Source organism: Melanotaenia boesemani, chromosome 1 (genome assembly GCF_017639745.1).
Source record: "Melanotaenia boesemani isolate fMelBoe1 chromosome 1, fMelBoe1.pri, whole genome shotgun sequence".
Lineage (NCBI taxonomy): Eukaryota > Metazoa > Chordata > Actinopteri > Atheriniformes > Melanotaeniidae > Melanotaenia > Melanotaenia boesemani.
This window is the reverse complement of record NC_055682.1, coordinates 44342065-44360987: the sequence shown is the minus strand read 5'-3', so window position 1 is coordinate 44360987 and position 18923 is coordinate 44342065. Positions and strand designations below refer to the sequence as shown.

At 38.8% G+C, this 18923-nt stretch overlaps 1 protein-coding gene and 1 long non-coding RNA gene across 7 annotated transcripts in view; one reads left to right on the top strand and one right to left on the bottom strand.

Annotated features, from left to right (window-relative positions):
* Nucleotides 1-18923, bottom strand: part of si:cabz01068815.1 (solute carrier family 51 subunit beta) — a 41788-nt gene that overhangs the window by 8141 nt on the left and 14724 nt on the right. The gene's annotated exons all lie outside the window — the stretch shown is intronic.
* Nucleotides 1513-2607, top strand: LOC121641610. 6 transcript variants are annotated; one of them, XR_006010743.1, is made up of 5 exons: nt 1575-1603; nt 1792-1827; nt 1860-2015; nt 2068-2279; nt 2504-2603. It is a non-coding gene; the product is annotated as an uncharacterized LOC121641610 (long non-coding RNA). The 6 variants fall into 6 exon arrangements; XR_006010744.1 differs by having other exon boundaries at nt 1513-1723; nt 1812-2015; XR_006010741.1 differs by having other exon boundaries at nt 1513-1827.

The window sequence follows — 18923 nt, the reverse complement described above, 5'->3', positions numbered from 1 at the left end:
GAGGATGGTGTATGTGTGGGAGGATGAGTGGTGGAGGGATGATGTGTGTGTGGGAGGATGGGATAGGTGTGGGAGAGTGTATGGTGGAAGGATGGTGAGTGTGTGGGAGGAAGGATGGTGTGTGTGTGGAAGGATGGATGGTGGAAGGATGGTGTGTGTGTGTGGGAGGACAGAGTATGTGAGGGTTGAATGGTGTATACGTGGGAGGATAAATGGAGGAGTGGAAGGAGAGTGTGTGTGTTTGTGTGTGTGTGTGTTGGTCTGGGGGGGGGGCAGGACTGGTTCTCGGGGTGTGCGGCTGGGCGCTGGGGTGTGGGGCTGGCCTCTGGTTGTGGCCGTCTGGGCGGGCCGGGTCCCCCCGGGTGGCGTGCTGGCCCTCGGCCTGTGGGGGAGGGGGGTGTCCCTGCGCTCCTGGGCCCGGGCCCTCTGCCCCGTCTGTCCCGGGCGGCCGGTGCCCGGGGGGGTCGGGGACTGCTGGCCTCGGCCCGCCGGGGCCGGTGCCCTGGGTCCGCGGGGCGGCTCCTGCTGGGGTCTCCTGCTGCTGCCTTCCTGGGCGGGCGAGTGGTCGTCTCTGTTGACTGGTCGGGGTCTGTTGCCTGCGGGTGGGCTGGTGGCCTGGGTCTCGGGACCGCTGGCCTGACTCTGGCCTCTGTTCAAGTGAGGTGGCATCTGCATGATCACTCTGCATGGTCACTCCTTCCTGAACGTCTCCACACAGTCTTTGCGTCGCCGTGTGGCCGAGTTCTCCAACACATCCACACAGGTTTCTCTGCGCGTGTTCTTGAATACAGCAGTTTCACTTATATCTATTATCATATTTTGTTTCTTTTTTTAATTATTTCTGTTCTTATTATTATTATTACTCTTACTCTTATTATTATTATTGTTACTATTATCAACTAGTTGTGTAATGGCCTACTGGCTAGGATGATCGTAGCTATATATGTTGTAAGTAGTATGGATTACATGGTCTTCTGTATGATGTTTCAAGTCCCCACCCGCACTCCCCACACCCTTTCTGTCCCTCTCTCTCCCCTCCCTCTTCTCTCTACTTTCTTTTCTCTCTCTCTCTCTCTGTCCCCTCCGGTCGAGTCCAGCATTAAGAGTCTGATTTAATAAAGTTTTTCATCAAGAGGGACTTTATACATGTAGTATAAATCCCTGCTTGATAGAGTAAAATTGCCCAGCACCAGACAGCAGCCAGACAATCATTCTGTTTGCAACGATGCTGGACAAGACAGGTTAAAAAAAAACAAAAAAAAAAACAAAAAAAAACAAAAAACAAAAGCACGTTACATTTAACAGCATGTTACTTTCAACAGCGTGCTACATTCAACAGCATGTTACATTCAACAGCACGCTACGTTCAACAGCACGCTACATTCAACCGTGTGCTACGTTCAACAGCACGCTACATTCAACAGTGCGCTACGTTCAACAGCACGCTACATTCAACAGCGTGCTACATTCAACAGCACACTACATTCAACAGCGGTAACAAAGGTATGTGGTGATGGAGGTGTGTAGTGATGGAGGTGTGTGGTGACAGACAGAGGTGTGTGGTGACGGAGGTTTGTGGTGATGGAGGTGGGTGGTGATGGAAGTGTGTGGTGACGGAGGTGTGTAGTGATGGAGGTGTGTGGTGACGGACATAGGTGTGTGGTGACGGAGGTGTGTGGTGATGAAGTTGTGTGGTGATGGAGGTGTGGGGTGACAGACAGAGGTGTGTGGTGACGGAGGTTTGTGGTGATGGAGGTGTGTGGTGACAGAGGTGTTTGGTGACGGACAGAGGTGTGTGGTGACGGACAGAGGTGTGTGGTGATGGAGGTGTGTAGTGATGGAGGTCTGTAGTGATGGAGGTGTGTAGTGAAGGAGGTGTGTGGTGACAGAGGTGTGTGGTGATGGAGGTGTGTGGTGATGGACAGAGGTGCGTCGTGACGGAGGTTTGTGGTGATGGAGGTGTGTGGTGACAGACAGAGGTTTGTGGTGATGGAGGTGTGTGGTGAAAGACAGAGGTTTGTGGTGACGGAGGTTTGTGGTGACGGACAGAGGTGTGTGGTGATGGAGGTGTGTAGTGATGGAGGTGTGTAGTGAAGGAGGTGTGTGGTGACAGAGGTTTGTGGTGATGGAGGTGTGTGGTGACGGAGGTGTGTGGTGATGGAGGTGTGTGGTGATGGAAGTGTGTGGTGACGGAAGTGTGTGGTGATGGAGGTGTGTGGTGACGGACAGAGGTGTGTGGTGATGGAGGTGTGTAGTGATGGAGGTGTGTAGTGAAGGAGGTGTGTGGTGAAAGAGGTTTGTGGTGACGGAGGTGTGTGGTGTTGGAGTTGTGTGGTGATGGAGTTGTGTGGGGATGGAGGTGTGTGGTGACAGAGGTGTGTGGTGGCGGTGTTGTGTGGTGATAGAGGGGTGTGATGACAGAGGTGGGTGGTGACGGTGTTGTGTGGTGATGGAGGGGTGTGATGACAGAGGTGTGTGGTGACGGAGTTGTGTGGGGATGGAGGTGTGTGGTGACAGAGGTTTGTGGTGATGGAGGTGTGTGGTGACAGAGGTTTGTGGTGATGGAGGTGTGTGGTGATGGAGATGTGTGGTGACGGACAGAGGTGTGTGGTGTTGGAGTTGTGTGGTGTTGGAGTTGTGTGGGGATGGAGTTGTGTGGGGATTGAGGGGTGCGATGACGAGGTGTGTGGTGACGGTGTTGTGCGGTGATGGAGGTGTGTGGTGACAGAGGTTTGTGGTGATGGAGGTGTGTGGTGACAGAGGTGTGTGGTGACAGAGGTTTGTGGTGATGGAGGTGTGTGGTGATGGAGATGTGTGGTGACGGACAGAGGTGTGTGGTGTTAGAGTTGTGTGGTGTTGGAGTTGTGTGGGGATGGAGTTGTGTGGGGATTGAGGGGTGTGATGATGGAGGTGTCTGGTGACGGTGTTGTGTGGGGATGGAGTTGTGTGGGGATTGAGGGGTGTGATGACAGAGGTGTGTGGTGACGGTGTTGTGCGGGGATGGAGGGGTGTGGTGACAGAGGTGTGTGGTGACAGAGGTTTGTGGTGATGGAGGTGTGTGGTGATGGAGATGTGTGGTGACGGACAGAGGTGTGTGGTGTTAGAGTTGTGTGGTGTTGGAGTTGTGTGGGGATTGAGGGGTGTGATGATGGAGGTGTCTGGTGACGGTGTTGTGTGGGGATGGAGTTGTGTGGGGATTGAGGGGTGTGATGACAGAGGTGTGTGGTGACGGTGTTGTGCGGGGATGGAGGGGTGTGGTGACGGAGTTAACGCTGACATGAATCGTACTGAGATAAAACTGCAGGAGCTCCAGAAGGTTTCGTGTCTCTGGTGAATTGAGACAGAATTCCGGTTTTCATTCGTCAGTCACAGTCCAGGCTTTGGGGTTTGGACATCGTCAGGATCTGTAGCCGAGGTACCTGGCTGCAGAAGTAGTCAGCATGTTTAGAACCACCAAAGTTTTCTGTTATGAACAATAAAACTAAACTGCGCTCACACAAGCACTTCATGACCTTCTGGCGTTCTGATGTGATGGTTCTATGGAAAACCGTTTTAGGCAAAAACGTACATCCAAATGCACATTCTGAGCGCGCTCAGAGCTCCGTAACCTAGAAAACGTCTCAATTCATGGTGAATCTTTCGCAAATCGCTCCCATTGGCTGAGGACTCTGGTTGAAGCCATTTTATTGAAAATCGTGGGGTTGCAGCTGTAACACCATCAACTGCTGGCAGTGTCATTAGTTTATTATTGTTATTATTATTATTATTGGGGTTATTGGCAGTTTCACATGTAATTTTTTGTTAGAATTAAAAGAGACTTAAAAAAATAACATATCAAATAAAAAAAGTTTTAAAAATTTTGTTTAAAAGATCAAAGAGTAATTGATCTTTTTTTTTTATTTTGCTTCACTTTGGCATGCTAGATAGAAGAGCAAGTTTTCTTCTTCAAGGACCATTGAAGGGCTCATATTTGCAGTTTCTTTTCTATGAAAGTCTGCAGCAGCTTCACAAGCAGTGCAGCCACTTTCATTGCTGAGCAGAGGAGCTGTTATTCCAAAAACAACCAGCAGATGGCAGCATCCCGTCATTAGCAAACAAATGACCATCCCTTCTGTTTCACTGGAAACTGTTATTTTAAGAGAGATTGTGACTTTAGCTTTGTTTTGTTAACTTTTATAGAAACAAATGTACACTATTTTTATAGTATCTTATATATGGTTGGTAGTTTTTCGTTTCGTTGACATTCTTTCAGGTCTCTCAACGAAATTGTAGGAATAAAACTTATTTATATGTCAGCGGCAGGTAATTTTAAACAATAAGGCAAGGATGAAAATACGTTTGGAATATTGATCTTTATTGTAATTTCAACAAATGAACATACAGAACGAAGGTTTATCTCACTAATAACGTTATTCTGCTAATATCCACCACTCATCCATTTTCTTTAGCTCTTCCCGGCTGGGTCCAGTCACGAGCTGGCAGACTTTTATCTTTCAGCTCGATCTGGAGGGATCCCTTCTGCAAATGCAACTTTATTTATAACGCACTTTAAAACACCAGGTAGATTAACCAAAGTGCCACAATGTGCACATGACATCTTATTTAATATAAATAGCATACAAACAACAATTAAACATATTTAATGTAATAAAATAAAATACAATAAAATAATAAAAATGAATTGAAATAAAATAAAATAAATCAAATTATATGAATCTAAAATAGATCAAAATGTCAATATGTCATTTGGTGTTAAACAGATGGGAGTTAAGAAGAGATTTAAAAACAGATGTAGAGGGGGCCTGGTCCCCTCGAGCTTACGGCTGGTCCTGGACCAGTGACGTGCGGTTTATGGTTGGTGAGGCACTTATTTACAATTGTAAGAACTGAAAACAGCATCTTATCTCAATATTCATTCATAATAGCTGGTACATAGTAATGGAGGCGTTGTGGAGGAACGTCGTGGGAAAGGAAAAAATAAACGAAAAGACAAGCTAAAAATGTTCAAAAAGGCAAAACTAATAAAAATAAAACTAGGAGTGTGTCTCAAACCACACACATGAGTGCACTGGAAGGTAGTGTGTAGGTAGTGTGTAGTGCGCACTAAGCACTACCTACGTTAATATACTTTTTTAGGACAATCCGTCCAAGTTCTTCCAAAATCATGTTAACATACGTGTTTGCATGTCATCATACTTTTTGTTTTGTCTTTGCATGTCTCCCCCATACCTGTTAGTATAAAGTCTGTTGCAAATATTTTATAAGCATTGTTATTACTCATTTACATTTTATCTTTAGATTTTAGTAACATTCATTAGGCTCTGCTTTTAATTAATAGAGCTACATTATTATATAGTGGTTATTATTCCTTCACAGCTCACAGACAGTCATTCACAAACAGGACACAAACTCATACAAGGTTACTGAGTTCAACACTGGGAAAACAGCAAGGGACCTTGAAACTGTTCTGGGTGTCCAGGAAGGGAGTTGTTGTGAATATTGTTATATCCCCTTACTTATCTACTCACTCCAAGCAGAGCGGAATTTCCCAGTAACTCAGAAAATTATTAAAGAGCAGCTTTTGTGTAAAACTGTGGGAACAGGTAGAAGGGAGTCAGCACAGAGACACAGATAACAGGACAGGGAGAAGTGTTTATTTTCCCCTCAACTCTGACACACCCCAGAAGGAGGACCTGGAGGAATCAAATTCCCAGAAGGAGGAGGGACCACCTTTCAAAAATACACATTCACATGAATGCACACCACATGCACGCACATAGCCACAATGCATTGTATCAGTAAAAATGAGGAGGATAACTTAGGTAGGCGGGTCTTTTGGCTGAACCGAAGGTCCCGACACTCCGTGTATTAGTGGACCAGAAGCTAAGCTAACGGACCTCCTCTTAAGAGATATGTATTATTTTCCTTATGACTGGCTTAACAAAGAATTGTCAATTCTACTCAATCTCTGGTGTTTTTGCCTTCTTTTAAAAATGTGGATTTTTGAACACTCTTCCTTCTGATGAATTATTTACAGGTGGTGAACAAATCTTTTAAAACCAACAATTAAAAAACTTCAAGTCCAATTTAAAACACTAATAAAACAGCTTTTAAAAAAGCAAAGATATCTTAACTGAATTAAAGTACTTTACATTATACATGTGTTTACATTATCAATGGACCTTATTATTATTATTCAGTATTTGCACATGTATCATACCGTCTACCTCATGACAGTTCTTTTTTTTTGCACAATTGATCATTCAATGCTGAATGTTGCACAGTTTATGTAGCACGCTGCACATTATGTACATAGATTACTTTACTTTACTTATATTTTACCTATAGTTTATATTTATGTTTACTCTTCTGCATGCTCTTCTTAAATTAGTCTTTTCTACTTACTTTGAATATTTATGGCATTCGGTGTGGACTGCAAAGCAAGAATTTCACTGTACAAGGAAACCTGTTTCCTTACTGTGCATGTGACAATAAACGCTTTGAATTTGAATTTGAATTTGAATTTAATCAGTTTTCAGATCAAAGACCATTTCGTTTACGCCAGAGACCCCGCAGTGCTTCATCTGGAGGTTCAACCATCATGAATAAACATACGGAACCTATAGCATTAATCATTTTTAACATTTATAGCCCATCTAGATCCACGAAATCGGCTATAAAACTGCTAACATTTACGTTGCTAACTCTACTGCAGCCTCCAACAAATGATCAGATCCATAACTGTCATCAGGGATAGACGAGATAAGAAGCATGCTGCAGTTTATATTAGAATTTTGATCAAATATCTTCATACTTACAACAGTAGAAAACAGCCTCAGCCTGCATCGGTACCGCTGAGTCGGTGGCTGCTAGCTCTGAAAAACTGGTTGAAAGTCCCTCCCCTTCCGCTACATCAGCAAGATGGCGTCCGTTTAGTTTGTGTAGTGTCTGTCGTTTCACACTAGATTTTTGGCCGAGTTTAGGGCAGCATCCGGGTACTTTCAGTGTTTTTATTGAGGTTTCTGTGTCAGCTCACTAAGCACTTAAATGTAGTGTTGGAAGTATAGAAGTGCGCGGTTTGGGACACACCCTAGTTCTTTGGTTAATATTTTCTTTTGTTATAGTTTAATTTTATTAAGTGTAGGTTGTTTTCTAATTAGGAGTCTGCAACACTTGTAGCTTTCTAAATGTTTTCCTTCACACTCTTCATAAACAAACAATATGTGACTGTAAGCCAGCGTGGGATCCTCCAGCAACAGCCTGGTCATGAAACCGAGGGGATCATCATCTGAAGCCTCTTCTGAGTGCTTCTGGACGGGGGAGGAGCCAGCACCCGTTCCTCAATAAGAATTAACTACGCTCATATACATCAGTCTCCAAAAGGCTCCAATACTACCAGAAAAAGTTGCTAGATTCTTCACCAGTCGCCTAAAAAAAGAGGACCAGTGGGGCAGCACCCCAAGTTGTTCCCTTACGTCAGGGGTGTCAAGCTCTGGTCCTCAAGGGCCACAATCCTGCAGGTTTTTGATGTGTCCCTGCTCCAAAACCACCTGATTGGGGGTTCTGGATTTCTCTTTGGACGGGGCTTTTTCTAAACATGGTGGAGCTTTAACCTGCAAACTATTTGCAAACTCCTTGCAATTTTATATTAAGTAACATTTTTTTCTGGCATTGATCCACAATTTCTAGATATAAAACATCTGTCCAGCATCTGAAAAACTCTGCCTCTCTGAAATGCTCCTATTCAGTCATATTACTGACCTGCTGACAATTAGTCGTCAGATGCTGTTGATTTTTTTTCCAATGACTTTTCAGCCTTTTGTTGCTCCTGTTACAACTTCTGACGGACGTGTTCCTGCCATCAGATTCACTATCCACTCATATTTCCAGTTTCATCATGTGGTATGTGGTTCATCTATTTTATTCTACAGTCATTTAGCAGACGCTTTTATCCAAAGCGACTTACATTTGAGAGTAAGAACAACACAAGCATGAATTCAAACAAGATGGACGTCATAATTAAGTGATAGTCAGACTGCTTTGAGTCCAGTTAGACCAGGTGCTGTCATGTAGTGCTAGAGACAGTGTGTATAATTTTTTTTTTTTTTTCTTTTTTTTTAAGTTTTTGTAGTTACTGCAGGTTTGATTGTAGGTAAAATGCTCTGCAGGATGTCAGACGGAACAGGATCAAGAGGACAGGTCGTAGGTTTTGAGTTGACTAGAAGTTTAGAGACTTTGTCCTCATTTAGAGAGCGGGGTGACGGACAGGTCGGCTGTGGAGCAGTTTCTGGTCAGCACCAAGTCAAGAGTATTACCAGCTTTGTGTGTTGGAGGAGTCTGAACCAGTTTGAGATTGAAAGAGTAGATGAGAGCCAGAAAGTCAGTCGCTGTGATTTGCCAATGTGAATGTTCATGTCTCCCTACTGGGAATAAAATATAGGGTTATAATATTTAGAAGTAATTTAACTCTGTTTTTGTTTACATTTAGCACAGCATCCTGACTATTTTGTATATGAGGTAGCCTGATATCATTTACAGATGAATCAAACTGAATTGAAAATAAAGTTAATTTGATTTTTCTTTGTAAATCAGAAATTTTCAGTTTGAGTGGCTCGTTTTATCTGAGGGGGTGGAGCACTTTACCTGAACACTGCTGTTCGCCAAGTGGCCCAATTTATCCAGTGTCACCCCACCGTTAAATTCCTATTCACTGATAATGAATCCACAGTTTCTTGGCACAGATTTGAAGGCGGCAAATATAACCAGCATGCTCCAGCAAGGACTTTGAGGTCCTTTTCACAGCTCCTACTGAAGGTCCCAAATGCTAGACTTAAATCCAGGGTGACAGAGCTTCTCTGTTGCTGCTCCTAAGCTGTGGAACAGCTTCACATCAGAGCTGCTCAGTCTGTCGCTGGTTTTAAGTCTTTACTCAAAACCTACTTCTTTGCACTGGCATTTGAACAAAACTGAGCTTGACATTCGCGTGTTTTATTATTTAGTTTTATCCTAGTTTTTAATTCTAGTTTTGTTGTTTTTATTATTTTATAAATTTTATCTTTTTTATCAATTTTTTTTTCTGTTATTATTTTCATTGGTTTTTATTGTTTTATTGTGTAGTGTTTTATTTTTAACTGTGGAGTGTTTTTTGTTCTGTTGTTCAGCACTTTGGGCAACTGCTGTTGCAGAAAATGTGCTATATAAATAAACTTGAGCTTGAATTTGAACCTCAGCCACCTCCTTGGCGGGGTAAAGGCCAAATTACTGGTCACAGTAATTTAAGATTATATGTGTTGAGATGTACCAGACTTTATAAAATAAAATGGCTGCATCAGCCCCTAGTCGATGAGGATGAACTGCAACTTTTTGCAATTCCGCATAGACTTACTTTTCCCAACTAAAGGCTGCTTCTTGTAAAGAATTATATTCCAGCTTCGAACAGCCAAGAAAAGTCAAAGACATCTGAATAAATTTCCTCACTGAGCCAGTGGTTCAAAACAATCATGGAGTTCTAACATGATGGTTCTAACATGATAGTTCTAATATGATGGTTGTAATGTGATGGTTCTAACATGATTGTTGTAATGTGATGGTTCTAACATGATTGTTCTAACATGATGGTTGTAATGTGATGGTTCTAACATGATTGTTGTAATGTGATGGTTCTAACATGATTGTTCTAACATGATGGTTGTAATGTGATGGTTCTAACATGATTGTTCTGGTGTGATGATTCTAAGATGATAGTTCTAACATGATGGTTGTAATGTGATGGTTCTAACATGATTGTTCTAACATGATGGTTGTAATGTGATGGTTCTAACATGATTGCTGTAATGTGATGGTTCTAACATGATGGTTGTAATGTGATGGTTCTAACATGATGGTTGTAATGTCATGGTTCTAACATGATTGTTGTAATGTGATGGTTCTAACATGATTGTTCTAACATGATGGTTGTAATGTGATGGTTCTAACATGATTGTTGTAATGTGATGGTTCTAACATGATGGTTGTAATGTGATGGTTCTAACATGATGGTTGTAATGTGATGGTTCTAACATGATTGTTGTAATGTGATGGTTCTAACATGATTGTTCTAACATGATGGTTGTAATGTGATGGTTCTAACATGATGGTTGTAATGTGATGGTTCTAACATGATGGTTGTAATGTGATGGTTCTAACATGATGGTTGTAATGTGATGGTTCTAACATGATGGTTCTAACATGATGGTTGTAATGTGATGGTTCTAACATGATTGTTTTAATGTGATGGTTCTAACATGATGGTTGTAATGTGATTGTTCTAACATGATGGTTGTAATGTGATGGTTCTAACATGATGGTTGTAATGTGATGGTTCTAACATTATTGTTCTAACACGATGGTTGTAATGTGATGGTTCTAACATGATTGCTGTAATGTGATGGTTCTAACATTATTGTTCTAACACGATGGTTGTAATGTGATGGTTCTAACATGATTGCTGTAATGTGATGGTTCTAACATGATTGTTCTAACATGATGGTTGTAATGTGATGGTTCTAACATGATGGTTGTAATGTGATGGTTCTAACATGATGGTTGTAATGTGATGGTTCTAACATGATGGTTCTAACATGATGGTTGTAATGTGATGGTTCTAACATGATTGTTTTAATGTGATGGTTCTAACATGATGGTTGTAATGTGATTGTTCTAACATGATGGTTGTAATGTGATGGTTCTAACATGATTGCTGTAATGTGATGGTTCTAACATGATTGTTCTAACACGATTGTTGTAATGTGATGGTTCTAACATGATGGTTGTAATGTGATGGTTCTAACATGATGGTTGTAATGTGATGGTTCTAACATTATTGTTCTAACACGATGGTTGTAATGTGATGGTTCTAACATGATTGCTGTAATGTGATGGTTCTAACATGATTGTTCTAACATGATGGTTGTAATGTGATGGTTCTAACATGATGGTTGTAATGTGATGGTTCTAACATGATGGTTGTAATGTGATGGTTCTAACATGATTGTTGTAAGGTGATGGTTTTAACATGATGGTTGTAATGTGATGGTTCTAACATGATGGTTGTAATGTGATGGTTCTAACATGATTGTTGTAATGTGATGGTTCTAACATGATTGTTCTAACATGATGGTTGTAATGTGATGGTTCTAACATGATTGCTGTAATGTGATGGTTCTAACATGATGGTTGTAATGTGATGGTTCTAACATGATGGTTGTAATGTCATGGTTCTAACATGATTGTTGTAATGTGATGGTTCTAACATGATTGTTCTAACATGATGGTTGTAATGTGATGGTTCTAACATGATTGTTGTAATGTGATGGTTCTAACATGATGGTTGTAATGTGATGGTTCTAACATGATGGTTGTAATGTGATGGTTCTAACATGATGGTTGTAATGTGATGGTTGTAACATGATGGTTCTAACATGATGGTTGTAATGTGATGGTTCTAACATGATTGTTTTAATGTGATGGTTCTAACATGATGGTTGTAATGTGATGGTTCTAACATGATGGTTGTAATGTGATGGTTCTAACATGATGGTTGTAATGTGATGGTTCTAACATTATTGTTCTAACACAAAGGTTGTAATGTGATGGTTCTAACATGATTGCTGTAATGTGATGGTTCTAAGATGACTGTTCTAACATGATTGTTGTAATGTGATGGTTCTAACATGATTGTTGTAATGTGATGGTTCTAACATGATGGTTGTAATGTGATGGTTCTAACATGATTGTTCTAACACGATGGTTGTAATGTGATGGTTCTAACATGATTGTTGTAATGTGATGGTTCTAACATGAGTGTTCTAACATGATGGTTGTAATGTGATGGTTCTAACATGATTGTTGTAATGTGATGGTTCTAACATGATGGTTGTAATGTGATGGTTCTAACATGATGGTTGTAATGTCATGGTTCTAACATGATTGTTGTAATGTGATGGTTCTAACATGATGGTTGTAATGTGATGGTTCTAATATGACTGTTGTAATGTGATGGTTCTAACATGATGGTTGTAATGTGATGGTTCTAACATGATGGTTGTAATGTGATGGTTCTAACATGATTGTTCTAACATGATGGTTGTAATGTGATGGTTCTAACATGATTGTTGTAATGTGATGGTTCTAACATGATGGTTGTAATGTGATGGTTCTAACATGATGGTTGTAATGTGATGGTTCTAACATGATTGTTGTAAGGTGATGGTTTTAACATGATGGTTGTAATGTGATGGTTCTAACATGATTGTTGTAATGTGATGGTTCTAACATGATGGTTGTAATCTGATGGTTCTAACATGATTGTTCTAACATGATTGTTCTAACATGATTGTTGTAATGTGATGGTTCTAACATGATTGTTCTAACATGATGGTTGTAATGTGATGGTTCTAACATGATGGTTGTAATGTGATGGTTCTAACATGATGGTTGTAATGTGATGGTTCTAACATGATTGTTCTAACATGATGGTTGTAATGTGATGGTTGTAACATGATTGTTGTAATGTGATGGTTCTAACATGATGGTTGTAATGTGATGGTTCTAACATGATTGTTCTAACATGATGGTTGTAATGTGATGGTTCTAACAAGATGGTTGTAATGTGATGGTTCAAACATGACAGTTCTAACATGATGGTTGTAATGTGATGGTTCTAGCATGATTCTTCTAACATGATGGTTGTAATGTGATGGTTCTAACATGATTGTTGTAATGTGATTGTTCTAACATGATGGTTGTAATGTGATGGTTGTAATGTGATGGTTCTAACATGATTGTTCTAACATGATGGTTGTAATGTGATGGTTCTAACATGATTGTTGTAATGTGATGGTTCTTACATGATGGTTGTAATGTGATGGTTCTAACATGATTGTTCTAACATGATGGTTGTAATGTGATGGTTCTAACATGATGGTTGTAATGTGATGGTTCAAACATGATAGTTCTTACATGATGTTTGTAATGTGATGGTTCTAGCATGATTGTTCTAACATGATGGTTGTAATGTGATGGTTCTAACATGATGGTTGTAATGTGATGGTTCTAACATGAGGGTTGTAATGTGATGGTTCTAACATGATGATTCTAACATGATGGTTCTAACATGATGCTTGTAATGTGATGGTTCTAACATGATTGTTCTAACACGATGGTTGTAATGTGATGGTTCTAACATGATGGTTGTAATGTGATGGTTCTAACGTGATTGTTCTGACATGATGGTTGTAATGTGATGGTTCTAACATGGTTGTTGTAATGTGATGGTTCTAACATGATTTTTCTAACATGATGGTTGTAATGTGATGGTTCTAACATGATTGTTCTGGCGTGATGATTCTAACATGATTGTTTTAACATGATGGTTGTAATGTGATGGTTCTAACATGATTGTTGTAATGTGATGGTTCTAACATGATGGTTGTAATGTGATGGTTCTAACATGATTGTTCTAACACGATGGTTGTAATGTCATGGTTCTAACATGATTGTTCTAACATGATGGTTGTAATGTGATGGTTCTAACATGATTGTTGTAATGTGATGGTTCTAACATGATGGTTGTAATGTGATGGTTCTAACATGATTGTTCTAACATGATGGTTGTAATGTGATGGTTCTAACATGATTGTTCAGGCGTGATGATTCTAACGTGATGGTTCTAACATGATAGTTCTAACATGATGGTTGTAATGTGATGGTTCTAACATGATTGTTGTAATGTGATGGTTCTAACATGATGGTTGTAATGTGATGGTTCTAACATGATTGTTCTAACATGATGGTTGTAATGTGATGGTTCTAACATGATTGTTGTAATGTGATGGTTCTAACATGATAGTTCTAACATGATGGTTGTAATATGATGGTTCTAACATGATTGTTCTAACATGATGGTTGTAATGTGATGGTTCTAACATGATTGTTCTAACATGATGGTTGTAATGTGATGGTTCTAACATGATTGTTCTAACATGATGGTTGTAATGTGATGGTTCTAACATGATTGTTCTAACATGATGGTTGTAATGTGATGGTTCTAACATGATTGTTGTAATGTGATGGTTCTAACATGATTGTTCTGGTGTGATGATTCTAACATGATAGTTCTAACATGATGGTTGTAATGTGATGGTTCTAACATGATTGTTGTAATGTGATGGTTCTAACATGATGGTTGTAATCTGATGGTTCTAACATGATTGTTCTAACACGATGGTTGTAATGTGATGGTTCTAACATGATTGTTGTAATGTGATGATTCTAACATGATGGTTGTAATGTGATGGTTCTAACATGATTGTTGTAATGTGATGGTTCTAACATGATCGTTGTAATGTGATGGTTCTAACATAATTGTTCTAACACGATGGTTGTAATGTCATGGTTCTAACATGATTGTTCTAACATGATGGTTGTAATGTGATGGTTCTAACATGATTGTTGTAATGTGATGGTTCTAACATGATGGTTGTAATGTGATGGTTCTAACATGATTGTTCTAACATGATGGTTGTCATGTGATGGTTCTAACATGATTGTTCTGGCGTGATGATTCTAACTTGATGGTTCTAACATGATAGTTCTAACATGATGGTTGTAATGTGATGGTTCTAACATGATTGTTGTAATGTGATGGTTCTAACATGATGGTTGTAATGTGATGGTTCTAACATGATTGTTCTAACATGATGGTTGTAATGTGATGGTTCTAACATGATTGTTGTAATGTGATGGTTCTAACATGATTGTTTTAATGTGATGGTTCTAACATGATGGTTGTAATGTGATTGTTCTAACATGATGGTTGTAATGTGATGGTTCTAACATGATTGCTGTAATGTGATGGTTCTAACATGATTGTTCTAACATGATTGTTGTAATGTGATGGTTCTAACATGATGGTTGTAATGTGATGGTTCTAACATTATTGTTCTAACACGATGGTTGTAATGTGATGGTTCTAACATGATTGCTGTAATGTGATGGTTCTAACATCATTGTTCTAACATGATGGTTGTAATGTGATGGTTCTAACATGATGGTTGTAATGTGATGGTTCTAACATGATGGTTGTAATGTGATGGTTCTAACATGATTGTTGTAAGGTGATGGTTTTAACATGATGGTTGTAATGTGATGGTTCTAACATGATGGTTGTAATGTGATGGTTCTAACATGATTGTTGTAATGTGATGGTTCTAACATGATTGTTGTAATGTGATGGTTCTAACATGATTGTTCTAACATGATGGTTGTAATGTGATGGTTCTAACATGATGGTTGTAATGTGATGGTTCTAACATGATTGTTCTAACATGATGGTTGTAATGTGATGGTTCTAACATGATTGTTGTAATGTGATGGTTCTAACATGATTGTTCTGGTGTGATGATTCTAACATGATAGTTCTAACATGATGGTTGTAATGTGATGGTTCTAACATGATTGTTGTAATGTGATGGTTCTAACATGATGGTTGTAATCTGATGGTTCTAACATGATTGTTCTAACACGATGGTTGTAATGTGATGGTTCTAACATGATTGTTGTAATGTGATGATTCTAACATGATGGTTGTAATGTGATGGTTCTAACATGATTGTTGTAATGTGATGGTTCTAACATGATGGTTGTAATGTGATGGTTCTAACATGATGGTTGTAATGTGATGGTTCTAACATGATGGTTGTAATGTGATGGTTTTAACATGATGGTTGTAATGTGATGGTTCTAACATGATGGTTGTAATGTGATGGTTCTAACATGATTGTTGTAAGGTGATGGTTATAACATGATGGTTGTAATGTGAGTGTTCTAACATGATGGTTGTAATGTGATGGTTCTAACATGATGGTTGTAATGTGATGGTTCTAACATGATTGTTCTAACACGATGGTTGTAATGTGATGGTTCTAACATGATTGTTGTAATGTGATGGTTCTAACATGAGTGTTCTAAGATGATGGTTGTAATGTGATGGTTCTAACATGATTGTTGTAATGTGATGGTTCTAACATGATGGTTGTAATGTGATGGTTCTAACATGATGGTTGTAATGTCATGGTTCTAACATGATTGTTGTAATGTGATGGTTCTAACATGATGGTTGTAATGTGATGGTTCTAATATGACTGTTGTAATGTGATGGTTCTAACATGATGGTTGTAATGTGATGTTCTAACATGATGGTTGTAATGTGATGGTTCTAACATGATTGTTGTAATGTGATGGTTCTAACATGATGGTTGTAATGTGATGGTTCTAACATGATTGTTCTAACATGATGGTTGTAATGTGATGGTTCTAACATGATTGTTGTAAGGTGATGGTTTTAGCATGATGGTTGTAATATGATGGTTCTAACATGATTGTTGTAATGTGATGGTTCTAACATGATGGTTGTAATCTGATGGTTCTAACATGATTGTTCTAACATGATTGTTCTAACATGATTGTTGTAATGTGATGGTTCTAACATGATTGTTCTAACATGATGGTTGTAATGTGATGGTTCTAACATGATGGTTGTAATGTGATGGTTCTAACATGATGGTTGTAATGTGATGGTTCTAACATGATTGTTCTAACATGATGGTTGTAATGTGATGGTTGTAACATGATTGTTGTAATGTGATGGTTCTAACATGATGGTTGTAATGTGATGGTTCTAACATGATTGTTCTAACATGATGGTTGTAATGTGATGGTTCTAACAAGATGGTTGTAATGTGATGGTTCAAACATGACAGTTCTAACATGATGGTTGTAATGTGATGGTTCTAGCATGATTCTTCTAACATGATGGTTGTAATGTGATGGTTCTAACATGATTGTTGTAATGTGATTGTTCTAACATGATGGTTGTAATGTGATGGTTCTAACATGATTGTTCTAACATGATGGTTGTAATGTGATGGTTCTAACATGATTGTTGTAATGTGATGGTTCTTACATGATGGTTGTAATGTGATGGTTCTAACATGATTGTTCTAACGTGATGGTTGTAATGTTATGGTTCTAACATGATGGTTGTAATGTGATGGTTCAAACATGATAGTTCTAACATGATGTTTGTAATGTGATGGTTCTAGCATGATTGTTCTAACATGATGGTTGTAATGTGATGGTTCTAACATGAGGGTTGTAATGTGATGGTTCTAACATGATGGTTGTAATGTGATGGTTCTAACATGATTGTTCTAACACGATGGTTGTAATGTGATGGTTCTAACATGATTGTTGTAATGTGATGGTTCTAACATGATGGTTGTAATGTGATGGTTCTAACATGATTGTTGTAATGTGATGGTTCTAACATGATCGTTGTAATGTGATGGTTCTAACATGATGGTTGTAATCTGATGGTTCTAACATGATTGTTCTAACATGATGGTTGTAATGTGATGGTTCTAACATGATTGTTGTAATGTGATGGTTCTAACATGATGGTTGTAATGTGATGGTTCTAACATGATTGTTCTAATAAGATGGTTGTAATGTGATGGTTCTAACATGATTGTTGTAATGTGATGGTTCTAACATGATGGTTGTAATGTGATGGTTCTAACATGATTGTTGTAATGTGATGGTTCTAACATGATCGTTGTAATGTGATGGTTCTAACATGATTGTTCTAACATGATGGTTGTAATGTGATGGTTCTAACATGATTGTTGTAATGTGATGGTTCTAACATGATGGTTGTAATGTGATGGTTCTAACATGATTGTTCTAACATGATGGTTGTAATGTGATGGTTCTAACATGATTGTTGTAATGTGATGGTTCTAACATGATTGTTCTAACACGATGGTTGTAATGTGATGGTTCTAACATGATCGTTCTGGCGTGATGATTCTAACATGATTGTTCTAACATGATGGTTGTAATGTGATGGTTCTAACATGATTGTTGTAATGTGATGGTTCTAACATGATGGTTGTAATGTGATGGTTCTAACATGATTGTTCTAACACGATGGTTGCAATGTGATGGTTCTAACATGATTGTTCTAACATGATGGTTGTAATGTGATGGTTCTAACATGATTGTTCTAACACGATGGTTGTAATGTGATGGTTCTAACATGATTGTTCTAACATGATGGTTGTAATGTGATGGTTCTAACATGATTGTTGTAATGTGATGGTTCTAACATGATGGTTGTAATGTGATGGTTCTAACATGATTGTTCTAACACGATTGTTGTAATGTGATGGTTCTAACATGATGGTTGTAATGTGATGGTTCTAACATGATGGTTGTAATCTGATGGTTCTAACATGATTGTTCTAACATGATGGTTGTAATGTGATGGTTTTAACATGATTGTTGTAATGTGATGGTTCTAACATGATGGTTGTAATGTGATGGTTCTAACATGATTGTTCTAACATGATGGTTGCAATGTGATGGTTCTAACATGATTGTTGTAATGTGATGGTTCTAACGTGATTGTTCTAACATGATGGTTGTAATGTGATGGTTCTAACATGATTGTTGTAATGTGATGGTTCTAACATGATGGTTGTAATGTGATGGTTCTAACATGATTGTTCTAACACGATGGTTGTAATGTGATGGTTCTAACATGATTGTTGTAATGTGATGGTTCTAACATGATGGTTGTAATGTGATGGTTCTAACATGATTGTTGTAATGTGATGGTTCTAACATGATCGTTGTAATGTGATGGTTCTAACATGATTGTTCTAACATGATGGTTGTAATGTGATGGTTCTAACATGATTGTTGTAATGTGATGGTTCTAACATGATGGTTGTAATGTGATGGTTCTAACATGATTGTTCTAACATGATGGTTGTAATGTGATGGTTCTAACATGATTGTTGTAATGTGATGGTTCTAACATG